Raw genomic sequence first — 14858 nt, 5'->3', positions numbered from 1 at the left:
AACTCAGTCAGCCATAGAACTTCATCATTTGCTTCCATTTTAGAGAAATAGATGCCAAAAAAGCAGGACCAGTCCTGAGGACTGGAGGACTCTGCTATTGAGTAGCCTCTTGCTGGAGATGAGGACTGGATGACTCTGCTATTGAGTAGCCTCTTGGTGGAGATGGCCTCACCTATTTAGACCTCCTGGATCCTATCAGAATAATTTCATTATAAATATGTAAGATAAGTGTCAGGTGATAAGAGATTATCAAAGTAGATTTGATGTTGGGGGTGGTGGTGTTCAGTGACGTGCAACATGGAAAAGCATTTGCAGTCAGATTTTTGATGTAGCTTTCTTTTGAGTTGTACTCTGAAATATGGAAAAAAGCAGATTTCTTTTAGGTGAGGGGGAGTTGCCTGAGATTCAATACAAAAGTAGAGAAAGAATGTTCAGTACAGTGCAATTTGGTATGGAGATTCTGGAGTGAATTAATTTACTGGGATTGATTGCAGTGGCTGCAGTTGCTGGTTTGATTATGGACTTTGGCAGCAAGTGGTAAGAAGGCATCTGGTTGAAGATATTTGAAAAAAAGAGACCCTGGGAGTAGCATAACTTTGTATGAGACTAGGAGCCATCTGGCTTTAGAGGGAGTAGTGCAGTGACATTTCTGAGGGGAAGATATGAACTTGAATCAGAAGATTTTGTTTTCAATGGACTGTAGAGTGCTTAAGATTTTCTAGAAGCTGTGGCTCTGATGGATTGCCAATATTCAAGTTGGGCAAGGAAAACTACTTTGCCTGTTGCAATTTTTACTGCCGTGAAGTGAAAAGAATATATTTTCCAGGACCAGGATAAAAGAGAATTTATATTTTTTCCCTGGTGTTTTCAATGCTGTTATGGAAGATAAGCAACTGGCCCAGCCATAAACTTAGGTTGCGTTTGTTTCTATTGGGTGTACCATTTGAGATCATTGATGTTGACATTTCTATTGTATTTAATTTTTTTCAGTTTTTATGAAGTTTCAAATATCATACTTTATGTTTTAGGGAAGTTTAGAAGTAGCTTATGGTTGTTTAGCCAAGAAGTAAGGGAGGAGTGGTTAGATTGAAGCTAGGTTTGAATAGTTGAATGTTAGAGACTCAGTCAAAAGATAACCATGTCATCTGTATAAATAGTAATTGGAAAGTTATGGACATCATAAGCTAGCTTGTTAATAAAGACTGAAAACAACAGTGGGGCAAATATGGAGACTTGAGGCACTTCTTTGGTAAGGGGTGTTAGGTGTGATAGGGATTAGATGATTTTGACTCTGAAATACCTATTTGCTAAGAAATCTTGGAACCAGGTGACAGTGTTGGAGCTAACTCCAATTTCTCAGAGGGAATGAAGGAGCAGGAAGTGGCTAATAAGATCAAAAGGTTTGGTAAGATCATTGAAGAGAGCTCCTGATAGGTTTCCTTTATCCATGTTGAGTCGGATTTCATCTGTAAGTGACTGTAGTGCTGTCATTGTGCTCCATCCTGCCCAGAATCCATACTGTTTAAGAGTGAGGAGATGGTACTGTTGGATGAAAGTAGACAGTTGGTTGTAGATTAGTTTTTAAGTATTTTCCCAAGTGTAAGGAAGGGTGTATGTAGAGCGGATAGAAGTGAGACACATTCTCTTTCTGAGGCTATTTGGGAAGATGTTTGACAAGATCAGTTTTTCATATGCCTGGCATTGTGTTTTGAGTTAAGCAGGGGTTATAAATATGGAGAAGAGGTGTGGTAAGTATGTTTTTACAAAGTAAGAAGAACCTGGGGAATAGGTTGTCTGCACCGGATGCTGCATCCAGGGGTATGTTTTCTAGTATGGTCTTTGTGAGTAACTTTCTTAAATAGGAGGGGAGGGTAAAAGGTAGGGGGCTGGATAAGTTGTGGGAGAGATAAATGTTTTGTTATTAGGGAGATGACTGAAATATCTGAGAAAGTCAGATGTTGAGAGTCTGCCTTGAGAGGCATGGATGATGAAAGGGATGAGGTAGGATTTGTGGATTTTTAGCCTGTGAGAAGATTTATATCTTGCCAGAAATATAGGGGTTTGCCTAGCAATATAAATTGTTTGTGTTTATCTCTAAAATAGTTGGTTTTGTGCCTGCATATGATTTGCTTATCTAGGTTATGTAGAGAGGTATAGACAGTACAGTTGCCTGGAGAGAGGCTTTGTCTCCATGAAGAAGTCTTTCATTTCACTGGTTAGTCAGGAGTTTGTTGTATTTGAAAATGTGCTGTGCAAGACAGAAGAATTTGTCTTGAGATTGAAAGATGGCATGCGTATGAGCTGTAGTGGTAGAGTTGGGGTTCTGCAAATTGGTGATGGTAGACCAGTTGATAGTTGTAAGGCGTTTTTTGGAGTTTTTCATACTGGTGTTGAGTCTGAAGTTAACTAGTTTGTGAGGCAGCTTTGGTAACTGTTGGATATTTGGAAGGTTATTGGGAATGGATACTGAGTGATTCTGGAACAACAGCTGTCCTGGAGATAATGAGAGGGATGTTAGTGATTAGCAGATCCAAGAGGAAGTGGTTGCTGTTTAGGAGACTTTGACAGGTAGCATCATTGAGCACCTGATAAGGTTGATATGGGCTATGAATTCTGCAATGTCATTTCTCAGGAGACTTGGGTAGTTTAGGTTAAAATCATCTAGAATAACAATACTTTTAACAGCCCAAGCAAATATGCTTCTTCTTATTGTCTGCAATTAGTAGGTTAAACTGCAATTGATAGTGGCTGGGGATGTGACTGAAAATGCCTGTGAGATGAGCCTTCCCCAAAATAACAAATGCATAAAGGCCCATTTCCAAATGGAGGAAGCAACAACTTCATTCAGTCCTAAGTACTACAAGTATTCATTTTAGCACTGGGTCTAAACAGTGCAGGCATATTCCACAGAAATGTTTTGCTACAACAAAAAAATTGCCCTTTTCACTTAGTAGAATTCAAATAGTAGGTTGTACAAACTATGAAACTTTTGCAAATAATACAAAAAAATGCACACAAAAGGAGAAGTAACTAAAGAACTATTACAAAACAAACCATAAGAAATTAGCTAGCCAAAAGAAACACGCAGAACAATTTTATTTGAGTGTTTTCGTTCTTTAATTGTAAGAACATCAGAAATGAGAAAACTGAAAAGTACACTTCAATAAATACAGTAAAAAACTGTCAATCATACTTAAAACATGAAATCAAATGTCCATGAAGGAATGCGACCCAATAAGAAAACCTTAATTGTTTTCAAAAAGCTATTAAAATTTAAAGGACCTATCTGGTCAGAAGGGAGTGGAGTTTAGGGGAGTGAATAGTTTAAAAGCTTTATGTAGGGGGTGGGACTTTTTTACCTACCTCACCTCAAGGAACAGATCTTGTTAAGGCTGTTATTAAAGCCAGGCTAAAACTCTGCATCTAGGAATAAATACACTCAATAAATAGAGTAAAAATAGTGAATCACACTTTAAAAAATGAAACTTAAAATAAAGAACTCACTTTAAAAAAATGAAATAAAATATCAGGCAAGGAATGTAGCCCAGTATAAAGACTTTAGTAGTATTTAACAAACTGTCTGGTCTAAGGGAAGTGATGTTTTGTGGAGAGAAAAAGCTAAATAGTGTTTTGGTGGGGGGAGGCAACAGTTCACCTACACCACCTCAGGGCACATTTAATGTTAAGGTTTTCATTCAAACCAAGCAGAAACTCTGCATCTAAGACCAACTGCCACTTTAGTTCAAATACCTCAGGAAGAGTGTTATAACCACCAAAAAATGGTGTTACTTGGTCCAAAACAAAAATAAATAATTAAAAAATAAAATACGTCAAGCTGGTACATAATATGTCGTTTCATAGTAGACAAGTGCTAGGCTAATTGCCTTTGGGAGTCTTTTAAGCCTAGCCAATTACACCATGTAAGAATCAAATTCTGGACTTTGTGTCCGTAAAGTAAATATTTTAACCATTATGGCACCCTTCCACATCCAAGTGACATTGAACACAGGAGCTTTCAAAGAAGTAGAGATCATAATTCTAATATATATGCAGATAGTCAAAGCATCACTGAGAACTATCAGAAACACACTTTTTTAATAAAAGGACAATGTCACCATTTATGAAATAAAGTATTTTCAAAGGTGAAGATAACTACTACTCAGGTTTTTCTGGTACTGAGGGTATAATTTAATGGCATGATGAAATTTAGTTAAGTGGCACACTGACACAAACATGACTCAAGTATTCATCCCTGACAGTAACTTACTAATATCATTAAAGTTACCTTTGGGACATTGACTTCAAATCTTATAGTTTATGATTCTGAGTGATAGTGCAAAAGTAATAAAAAAATTGTCTTTAAAGCTGGTGACAACTATTTTAAGTTATATGACATTTTAATGGTTCTTCCAGTGATTAATTTTTAATGTTTAGTTTTAATTTAATAGTAGTTCCGCTGTGGCGACCCCTAATCGGGAAAAGTCGAAAGACACAACAACAGTTTTAATTTAATTGTGGCATATAGTCCTTCATTTACTATATATCTGACAGATTATTTAACTCTTCAGTTTAGCAGTATTAGCACAAACCTAGCTAATTATTTGCCATCTTATTTTTCATCCTAGCAACACAGTGTGATTCTTTTTATACGTCTTATAATATAATATTTATCTTCGGCATAATTAAGTCAAATTTTGTAAGAAAGAAATATTAATAGCCAGATACACAAATACTTATGTACATGATTGAATTAGCTAGAAATGTTTTGAAATACCTCATAATATATTTCATAACAATTGTTTCACATTGCTTAAAAGCACATATACCAAACTTATTTTTTCATTCTAAATTGAAAATTTAGCATCGACTTGTTAAAAAACTATTATTATGGTTCTAGTACTGAGTGTCAAAAAGCTAATGTCCCACAATGCCATGGTCTAATGCCTAAAACATGCAAGGGCAAACGTTAAAATTATAAGCATTTACTTGCAAAAATGCAAACCCTCCCAAACAGCTCCAAAATTATGTGTATCAACTCTATAGTCACACAAACATGATGAAGGGAGAACTCTCTTAAAACTAAGGAAGGACTGCTAGTATACAGAAATTAAACCAGCGGTGAATTCCTAAAGAAAAGACTGATTGACATCCTGTTCCTCATCTGCTTATGCCTCGAGAATGTGATCCCTGAGGAAAAGTAACTTTTCAATGTGTAGAGAAGGCCACATTATTACATTGGCAAAATCGTAGTAAAATAGAAATCCATCTAATGAATGAAAGAAAGCAGATGCCATTCCTTTCACAAGTATGGCAACTAAAGCAACCCTAGCATACCTCTCAACCTCTTAGAGCAAGAAATGTGGACAAAAACATAAATAGTTGGGGACAAAGACCCAAAAATAGGGACAATTTTTTAAACATTACTCTTAAAAAATTAGAAAGTTGATAGAGTAAAAGGTATTGCATAATTATGAATTTTCTGAAGGGAATGAAGTCTGAAACTAAAATGTCTGTCATTTTCTGACTTCAGTCTTTAATGATTTGCCAGTTATTTGCCAGAAAACCACAATTTTATGAAAAACAGACCAAAAATATGAGGCAAAAAATGGATATTCTGCAAAAAATCTGTACAGTTAAGAAGTAGAGACACTAGGAATTACCAAGATATCAGAGTGACCATAGCTCTCAACTGTCCAAATTTTTGCAGACTGTCCACATTTTTGCATCCTATTTTTGGTCTTTTCCTCTTTAAAAACTGTGTTTTTCTGGTAAACTAGTGAGGACTGAATTCACTAAATAATGACAGCCATTTAAATTGCAAACTTCATATTCTTCAGAAAATGCATGATAACACAAAACTTTTTATTCTAGCAACTTTCTACATTTATGCAAGTAATATTTAAAATCTGCCTGTATTTTGGGGCCTTTGTATCTCCATTAATTTTGAATTTGTCCAAATTTTTTGCACTATGAGGTTGAGAGATATGAGAGTGACTATAGTGGTTCAAAGACATGGAATAACTACTGAAGGAAAGAACTTTGATAAGCTCTAGAACATTATGCTGTCAACAGATTACAAAACCTCAGAGAGCACAGATTCATGGTAATACTGACCTCATCAGAAAGCATTGACTCAGGTAAGCATATATTGGAGAAAACAGCAGAAAAGTAAGGTTGTGGGTATTTGAGTACATGAGAGATACCAGAAATATCTGAGTAAAAATTACATGTAGTCAAATGCCTTTTTAACTGTAATGCAAAGAAGGCAAACTGTTTGAACTTTAAACACAAATGAGGTTTGGTAACAAAGGAATTTGTCCAGGGACATCTTTAGGTGGGGGTTAGGTAGGTAGAATAGTAGTGAGAATTAAGAGGGTAGAGGAAGAAGGCTAGTGGGGGTGAAATGGTTAAATGGGAATAAAGGATGATTTGGAGGAAATGAGGTAAGGTTAGGGAGGGTGGGGCTTAATGGGTTTTATGTGAATGTAACTGTAAGGAATCACATTTTGGTGTGAACTTGCTGCAGAGCAGGATTACGTCCAAGATAACCAGTAGGAACTTTGGTGGTTAGGTAGGCCTTGGGTTAAAAGTAGTATGACTGAAGAGGTGAGTATGGTGGTGTAATGGTGGTATTGTGTGTTTTGTTTGTCCCAAAGGTGATTTAAGTACATTGAGGTTCTTAGCTGATACAGTTATTTGCTAAGGGGCGGGGATAAATGGTATATATTAAATAAATTTGGGACTAAATTTAATTTGAAAATTAGTAAGTTGTCCTTGGTAGGTTAACTTCTTTTTCCTTTCTAAGTTATTTTGTTTAATTTGATTAATTAGTTATTATTGCGGGTGGAAATGGAGTAACAATGATGGTTAAACACAGGTAGAAATGGAGTCCTTACATTGCATGATAGAGTTTTTGCTTCCCAGTGAAAGTATCTTGTGGAGCTTTAAGGACATTTCATTTCTGGTCAGAGTGAAGGGCATTTTTGGCAGTTTCTCTTAAGTGACTTCACAGGTGGAGATAGTTTAGTTTACCCTGGTGGTTCTGTGGTATAGTCATTTTCAGCCTTTAGTTTTACTCTGTGTCCATATGGAGGCTTGGATCAACAATGGGAAGAGTTTGTGGGTCAAAGTGTTGACCAGAAAAGAGAGTTCTTGGCTGATATTACATTATCGGACTTGTAGAAAAGAAATAATAATAATAAAATATAGTGGAATGGACATCTTGCCCAAAAGTGCTGCTGGAATTTGTGAAACTGAAACTGATTTGAGTTGCTGTCTTTAAAATATTAACCTCTAGCAGTTCTGAGGGGGTTCTTGTTATATAGGGTGAAAGATGTTGATGTTTACAGGTAGAAGCATGGCCATTTTCTAATGGCTGTTGGTCACGTATGCACGTAGCATGATTGACAGTCTGGGGGGAGCCTCATTCCTCTCAGTGGCACATAAGATGGCTCTCAATTTTTTATTATTATTTATTTTACTTTACATTTGTTAACCGGGAAAGTCTGATTGGACATATGTCCTTTGTCAGTGGAGGCCCGGGGAGAAAAGCTCCAAATAATTGAATAAGTAAAAGCATTCACATAAAGGTTAAAACAATTATATGATGAAAGAAAATCATCCGCATAAAAGTTTAAACATTTACCAAGTAAAGGAGCGAATACGCTCTATACAAGCACAAATTAAGAGTAAACTTTTATATAAATATGCTACGTTCCATTCAGCTTACAAGTACACTAGTTCCATATAGATTACAAGTAGTCGAGTTATAATTCAGGTGCCGATATTAAAGTTTCATAAATTGTAACAGATTTAGATTCAGCTCAGTAACCCAGGAAACAGAGAAAGGAAAAGTTTTAGAAAGTGTATTGGGGAAGGTTGTTAATTGTATAGGGGAAGGTTATCCTCAAGGGTGGAGACTTTGCTGAGTGGCCGGATTTTGCCTCATGTTTTGGTTTGTTTGTTGTGGAGCTGGTTCATTGGTACCTTGCTCTGGATTGAGGTTGCTAGCTAATGGCATGAAGTGGGAGTTTGGAATTGGCATGCTGGCATGGGTTCTGTTGACGAGCAGTTGAGATGTTTCATGGGCTTCCAAATACCTGCATGTAATGGTTTGTGGTCACTGCTTATGCCTGTGACATTTTAACCATTATGGGCAGGGTAAGGGATTAGTGCAGATCTTATAAAAATATACAATAATAATAAATGAACAATTTTGTAAGCATTTTTGTTTGTGAATGGTTTGCACTTAAATTTTTCATTTCCTGTGCATGGGTTTTCAGAGGGAGCTTGAGTCACACCTCTCAGCTGTTATTGAATTTCAGAGACATTACTGAGTGACTCAGATTTTTGTTCAGACCCTCTTACTCTTTTGGGGTGGTTTGGTTATTTTTAGGCCATTGGTGGCTTTCTTTTACTTGTACATGCCAATCGGGGTGAGGGTCTTTTTGGGTTGTGTTTGGGCCTGAGCTCGCTGTTTAGGGTGCATGCACATTTGTGGACAAAGGACCTTTACAGCCACGATGGGCATACCTCTTAACTTTTCATATTTTACAGACTGTCCAGTTTTAGTCATATTTTCTGTCTATTTTTCATAAATTGTGGTTTTATGGCCAGTAACTGGCACATCATTTAGGGTTAAATTTAGAAAATAATGACAGACAATGGAGTTTCAGACTTCACACCTTTCAAAATTCATAGTAATGCAGAACCTGTTACTCTAATTTTTTTAAATTTGAAAGAATAATGTAAGTGCTACTATTTTGAACTCATTTCCCCATTATTGATGACCTTGTCCAATTTTTTTTGTTTGTTTTGCTATACTGGGTATGGTTATGTTATGCACATTCAAAGGTACTAGTCTGGCAGTTGGCACAGTGGCTACTGTTATTTCATGAGAATTTCTATGGTACAGTGTTTGATTCCCCACGGGCCATTTATTATTTTCTTCAAGAGCACATGTTTGTATTAACTGTTCCTGATTTATTTTAAGGGATTCACAGTTTTGATTCAGTTTCTTTGTTCCTCTTAATCCCTGCTGACACTGCTGGGTTTGTTGGAAGATAGTGAGTTATAATTAATACAGCATTACAATAATTATGAGTTACTGAAAATGTATATTAATTTTAAATGTGCATAGGTATGCTATGTGGCACAGTGTGACCACTGGGAAGGTAGCATGTTCAGAAATGCTAGAGTATGCCAATATTTTATTATGGTCTTTCTTTTGGCACATGCAGAAGCACATAGCCTGGTGAGTCCAATGGGAAGAGAAGGTAGTCGCTGAAGTCACACTTGGGAAACAGGCAGACCAGTTGAGGCATACTGTTGCAGGGTTGTGCCTACCACTGGAGTGGCGCATGATGTGTTTGCAGATTACAATGATGTTACAGATAGCGTAAGCACAGAGCTTACATCGATGGCTCGAGGGAAGTGGACTTAACTGGTAATGGATGCTGTTGCAGTGGACTTTCCAGGTATTGGAACAGCGCATAGGGAGGTCACAGGTAATGATACAATGTTGGATGCTCAGTTAAGCATTTTAGAGGTGTTGCAGTTTTGGAGTAGTGTGGGGACAAATTAGGGATGAGGTACATCAGGGTCAGGATAAAGCAGGTGGTGTGGCTGAAGAATGACAGAGGTTTGGAGGGTCCTTCCCCCCCTTTTTAGTGAAGGCAAACAGTTTCACGAGGAGGCTTTTGGCAAAGAAGACCGTTTAGCTTTGATTAGGGGGAGTTGGGGTCATTCACAGGTGCAGGTGGAGTCTCAACAGCATGAGGTTGGGTCAGATTGGGGAGTCAAACAGATGAATGGTTAGATAACAGGCTTGGGGAAAATGGAGGGTCTTGAATCCCTCACATATCACTCTTAGTTAAAAGAAAGATCTAGAAGGGAGTATGTCAATATTTTAAATTATTTGATTGGGATGGGGTTCAACATGTAATAGAATCAGAAACTGCTAGCAGTAAACACTTTTGGTGGTTTCAGCAGCCTCAGAGAAGAGAAGGATAGGTAGACTCTGGCTAAGGATGTGAGACAATTGGATGTTAGGTTTCATCTGTTACATGGTTGTTCAGTTGGAGAAGGATACCACTTTTGTCTTATTCTCTCATGATCAGTGAGGCTCAGTGTCAGTGAGCAGGGATTGCCTGGTTGTGGTACAATCAGAGGTTTGTGAAGCAGAAGGTGGTGGATCTGTCACTGCACTAGGGTGAGGCATCCTGCCATTTGGCTAGCCAAAGTGCTAGATAACCCCCCTGATAAAGGCTCTAAGGCTAAGTTAGTGGGATTGGGAAGGGGATATCCTGGGCCTTTAATGTGGAGTGTTGATTGGGGGTGGCATGTAGGCTTTTGCACACTTGTTTGAAGTGTGTAGGTATGCAGTCAGCTGTGCAGGTAGCAGATGGGAAGGCACATGGTACCTCATTGTGATATGATCAGAAGTGTAAGAAATCATTCAGTCACTGTGTTGGGATGGGAGACATACAGACATCTGACTTAGTTAATGGAGTGTGAGGGGGTACACTTTGTGAGTGGCGTATGTTTGTGGGTAGTTCATACATTTTACACACTTAGTGTACAGGCATGTGTTCAGCTGTACAGGTGACAGAAGGCATGTTGGTTAATTTGAGTTTGCAACAGCCTGAACTGTGCAGGCTATCTTTGTTACATGAATGTCAGGATAGCTAGGATAAAGGAAATTTTCTGAGGGAGAGAAAATGGGTGTGCTTTCATAGGTCAAAGGGAGGAACGGGGTATGCATTTTCCACTTAATGTATGGGTATTAGCTGGGGGTTCTCTTAAGAAGTGACTGTGCAGGTTTGATGGAGTAGGAATGGTGGATGAGTAGGTTATTTGGCTTGTTTGGTATTCTTTTCTTGGGGCTGCTAGGAGGTGGTAAGCTATATGAATGAATTTTTAAGAGTAGGTAGGGTTTGATGAAGAATTCTAGGTGTGCAGGTGTTCTGGGGGATATGTGAGGAACTGGGTGTTCCATTGGCTAGGCAGATGTTAGAAGGGTTAAGCAAGGCATTGTTTTGGGATTCCTAGAAGATGTAGGCCATGGTTTGTTTCTTTACCAGATATAAAGGGAACACATGGAAAGAAAAGCCCCAAGGGGGAAATCCATGGACAAACAGCAGATTAAGGAGGATGTTGAGCTTTTTGGGCTCCTGAAGTTTGAATGTCGAACAATTTACTTGGGTTGTTTGGGTGAGGGTTAATAAGTTGGTGCATGTTTTAGTTTTGTGGTGCCTTTTGGAACAATTTAGTGGCATTGCCTTTTGCTAGTTTGATTGGGGTTTCATATGGTTTTGCATTTGTTTTCAAATGTGGCAGGAGTTGTAGGGTAGGGGGCATACTTTGGGGGCTGGTCTGTAGCCTGTTGGGTGGCAGGAGGGAAGAATGATTGAAGTGGGATATTGAATATTTGGAGTTAGTTTCAATTTATCTGGCATCATAGGTTTAGCAGGAAAATGTGTTGGGTATAGGGTTAATTTTTCATCTGGTTAATATGGCAGTGGTATGAATAGTTTGTGCTGTTAGATAAGTTGTGTCAGGTTGGGTTAGAAATATTACATGTTTGCTGCAGGAGTCTGGGGCAGCTGTTATAAGGAAGGCACATGGTAGGGTATTGCTAGAGTTGTTAAATTTGTGTTGCAGCTGCCTGGGGGAAGGAGCTTCGTGTGAAGGATTGCTGAGTTATTTTGTTCAGGCTTGGGAATAAGATAAGGCAGTTCAGTTGGTAAAAAAGGATTTAGCTGTGATTAGTATAGTTGCACAGGTGACAGGGTTACTTGAATTCATTACATTTGGATAGTGGTTCATATGCTTGAAGAGTTGGGGTAGGTTAGCTAATGTGAAGATTGACAGACATTGGTTATTGACAAGAAAGGTTTTGTTGTGAAGGTCGGCATTGGTAAATGGAGGTTTGTTGGAGTACAGTCTGTGTAGCATTTGCTTTATGGATGTATTGAAGTCATTAAGAGTGCAGTTTGTTGGTCAGCAAATCCTACGTTGGTCATTAAATGTTTTTTTCCTTATAATGGATAGTTGGTACGATGGCAGGATTGCTACTTAAATTGATCTTTGAGAAAGGAATATCATTTTGGTCATACCTCTGTCTATTCACATTCGACAACCTCTCCTTAGGGAGTGTCTTGGCATTACTTCTAATTCTTGTAAATATTAGAACATGCTAGCTTTCAGCACTGTGACTAAACTGTTTGTATATTTATATGTTTAGTACTCGCACTTTTGTATGTGACAACTATAATTTGTTCTGTATACAGGCATTTCAGTTTGTACTCTATCTCATTACATCTGAGTGATGCCTGCAGGTGCATGTGCAGTTAATTCCTCCTGACACCTCTAGACGTCAAATATTGCTTGTTCATATTTGCATCAATAATTCCAAAACCATGCTATGTATAAGGTTTCAAAAGATTTCATCTTAAAGCTTACTCAATGGCAAACTCAACTGCATTAATATTTTACCTCTGTCTAATGCAGATAAGGAGATATTAACTTCTGTTTTTATAATATTTATATAGATATAATTTTAACATTTTTCTAAATATTTCAACAACCAGGTAACACACACCTTTGCTTCATATGATAGCTCTCTGCTAGATGAATAAAATGCTGTTCACAGTATGTGTGTAACTTGAGTGGTTGCTGAGATATTATAAGTTGTTTACAAAATATTACAAATGTAATGTGTTTACTGTGACTTATAAAATTTAGTTTAAGACTTAAAACCTAAAGAATACAACCACTGTAAAAATAGCTTGTGCTGAGGACATTCCCAATTATACTTCTTCCATAACCCCTATGATTCCAGAGATATGAACATTTGTTTGAAATATGAGGACATAATTTGATTCTGTCAAAAGGCTTAGGCTCCGCCCATTGGAAGTTACAGTGCAAATGTCCTGAGCTCCATTGGAGTGAATGAACTGTTTTATCTTATGTATAATGTTTCTTTTTACTTCTTATTGCTGAGAAGATATTGGAGCTTTTCTTCTTGGGTTTCCACTGAAAATAGTTTTTTTTTGTAACTCAGTTGGACCAACCCAGTTAACAAATGTGAAATAAATAAATAAATAAAATTATAGCCACTGGGCAATAAAGGGGCTGCAGTTAGGCATGATGGCATGCAACTGACCTTGCTTTGTTTCGGGTGATACTGGGCTTGTTAGTGTTTGAGTGGCACATTTGGTAGGCAATTTCAAAGCTACTATTGGTAGTTAGGATTAGTGGGGATTTGTTTACTTTACAGAGGTTATACAAGATTGTGGGTATTACTTTGGCATTGAAGTAGGATCATTGGTTTCATTTCTGTTGTTTAGGCAATTGGCTGATTTGGAGATTTATATGATAGGGATCCAGTTTAGTTTAGAGAGGACAGAGTACCCTGAATGATGTTTGGCATCACCCCTTTTTAATTTGTGGTTAGGTTTCTTTTGGAAGATTTTGTTAGAAATTTTGGTAGGAAGGACAGGGAACAGCCTGGTCAGGCTGGTGGACAGAGAATAGGGGCAGGCTTGTCTCTCTTCTGTTTGCCCTCTGGTGTTGAATGCTCATTTCAATGAGTTGGCAAAGGAAAGTGATCACTTGGACGCTGCTTGATAAGTAAAATAACCGAGTGGAGGTAAGAAAACTGCTTATTTGGTTGGATGTTTAATTCAATAAGTGGAAAATGAAAGTGAGCAATGGGATGCTGCTTAATAAGTAAAATAAGTAAGCAAAGGCAAGGATGCTGGTTAATTAGTTAGAGTGAGTGAGGTCATGCTACCTTAGTTAACAGTTATATGGATGTTTATGCTGTGATCATTAAATAATATTGGTCAATAAAGTTATGTTTATGGAAGTTTAATGAAGGTTGTCAAATGGCATTCACTGTGATGTGTTCATTGAAGGGGACTGGGGTAAATGAGGTTTGGTAACAAACCAGTTTTTCCAGAGATATCTTCAGATGGGGGATAGGTAGGTAGAATAGTAGTGGGAATTAAGAGGGTAGGGGAAGAAGGCTAGTTGAGAGTGAAAGGGTTAAATGGGAATGTAAGTTAATTTGGAGGAAATTAGGTAAGGGGAAGAGGGGCTTAATGGGTTTTATGCAAGTGTAACTGGGTAAGAAATCACATTTTGGTGTGAACTTGCTACCTGCCCTCCCTCTTTTTTTGGTGGAACAGTGGGGATCGTGGTTATTTTATAAGTTTGGCTAGGCAAAGAAGAGCGGCAGGCTTGTTCCTCTTTTGTTTCCCCACTGGTGTTGGATGCATATTTCATTGAGTTAGGAAAGGAACGTGACCATAAGAGCAAAAATTAGTAGCAAAGGAAGAGAAACACAGGTGCTAAATCCAGTAAAATACCATTTATTGCTTAGGGCTTTCGTCAGGTTTAAAATCACCAAATTTCATCAGACACCATTTAACAAACATGCCCAGCCATTTATACCAGTGTCATAACTACCAGCAGCCAATGACATCAAGTAAACAGCCCCGCATGATTCATTTGAAAATTCAGGAACCTACAAGTTTAAAAAATGCATGTTCCTTAAAGAGAAATTTATATCACTATTAATGTTGCATTACATCCATCTACCATTTGGATTTATACATTATACCACATTTCTAGTAATAAAGAATGTAATTCTATCAATCATAGACTTTTAATTTAATCAAACTAGAAATGGACACCATGTCATTTAATCTTGGTGGACAACTAGCATTTAAATAAATCTGCCACCATACCTCTTTCTCTTCTGAATATAACTTCCATGGTAACCCACGAGCTTCGCTTTGTATCTGTTGTAAAATACCACACATTTAAAAGTGTGTTGGGGAAATACCTTTAAA

The sequence above is a fragment of the Protopterus annectens genome, chromosome 2.part2 (assembly GCF_019279795.1).
Source record: "Protopterus annectens isolate FY-2018-M chromosome 2.part2, PAN1.0, whole genome shotgun sequence".
In the NCBI taxonomy this organism is placed as follows: Eukaryota; Metazoa; Chordata; order Ceratodontiformes; family Protopteridae; genus Protopterus; species Protopterus annectens.
The sequence above is the reverse complement of the archived record's forward strand: the minus strand, read 5'-3'. Positions refer to the sequence as shown.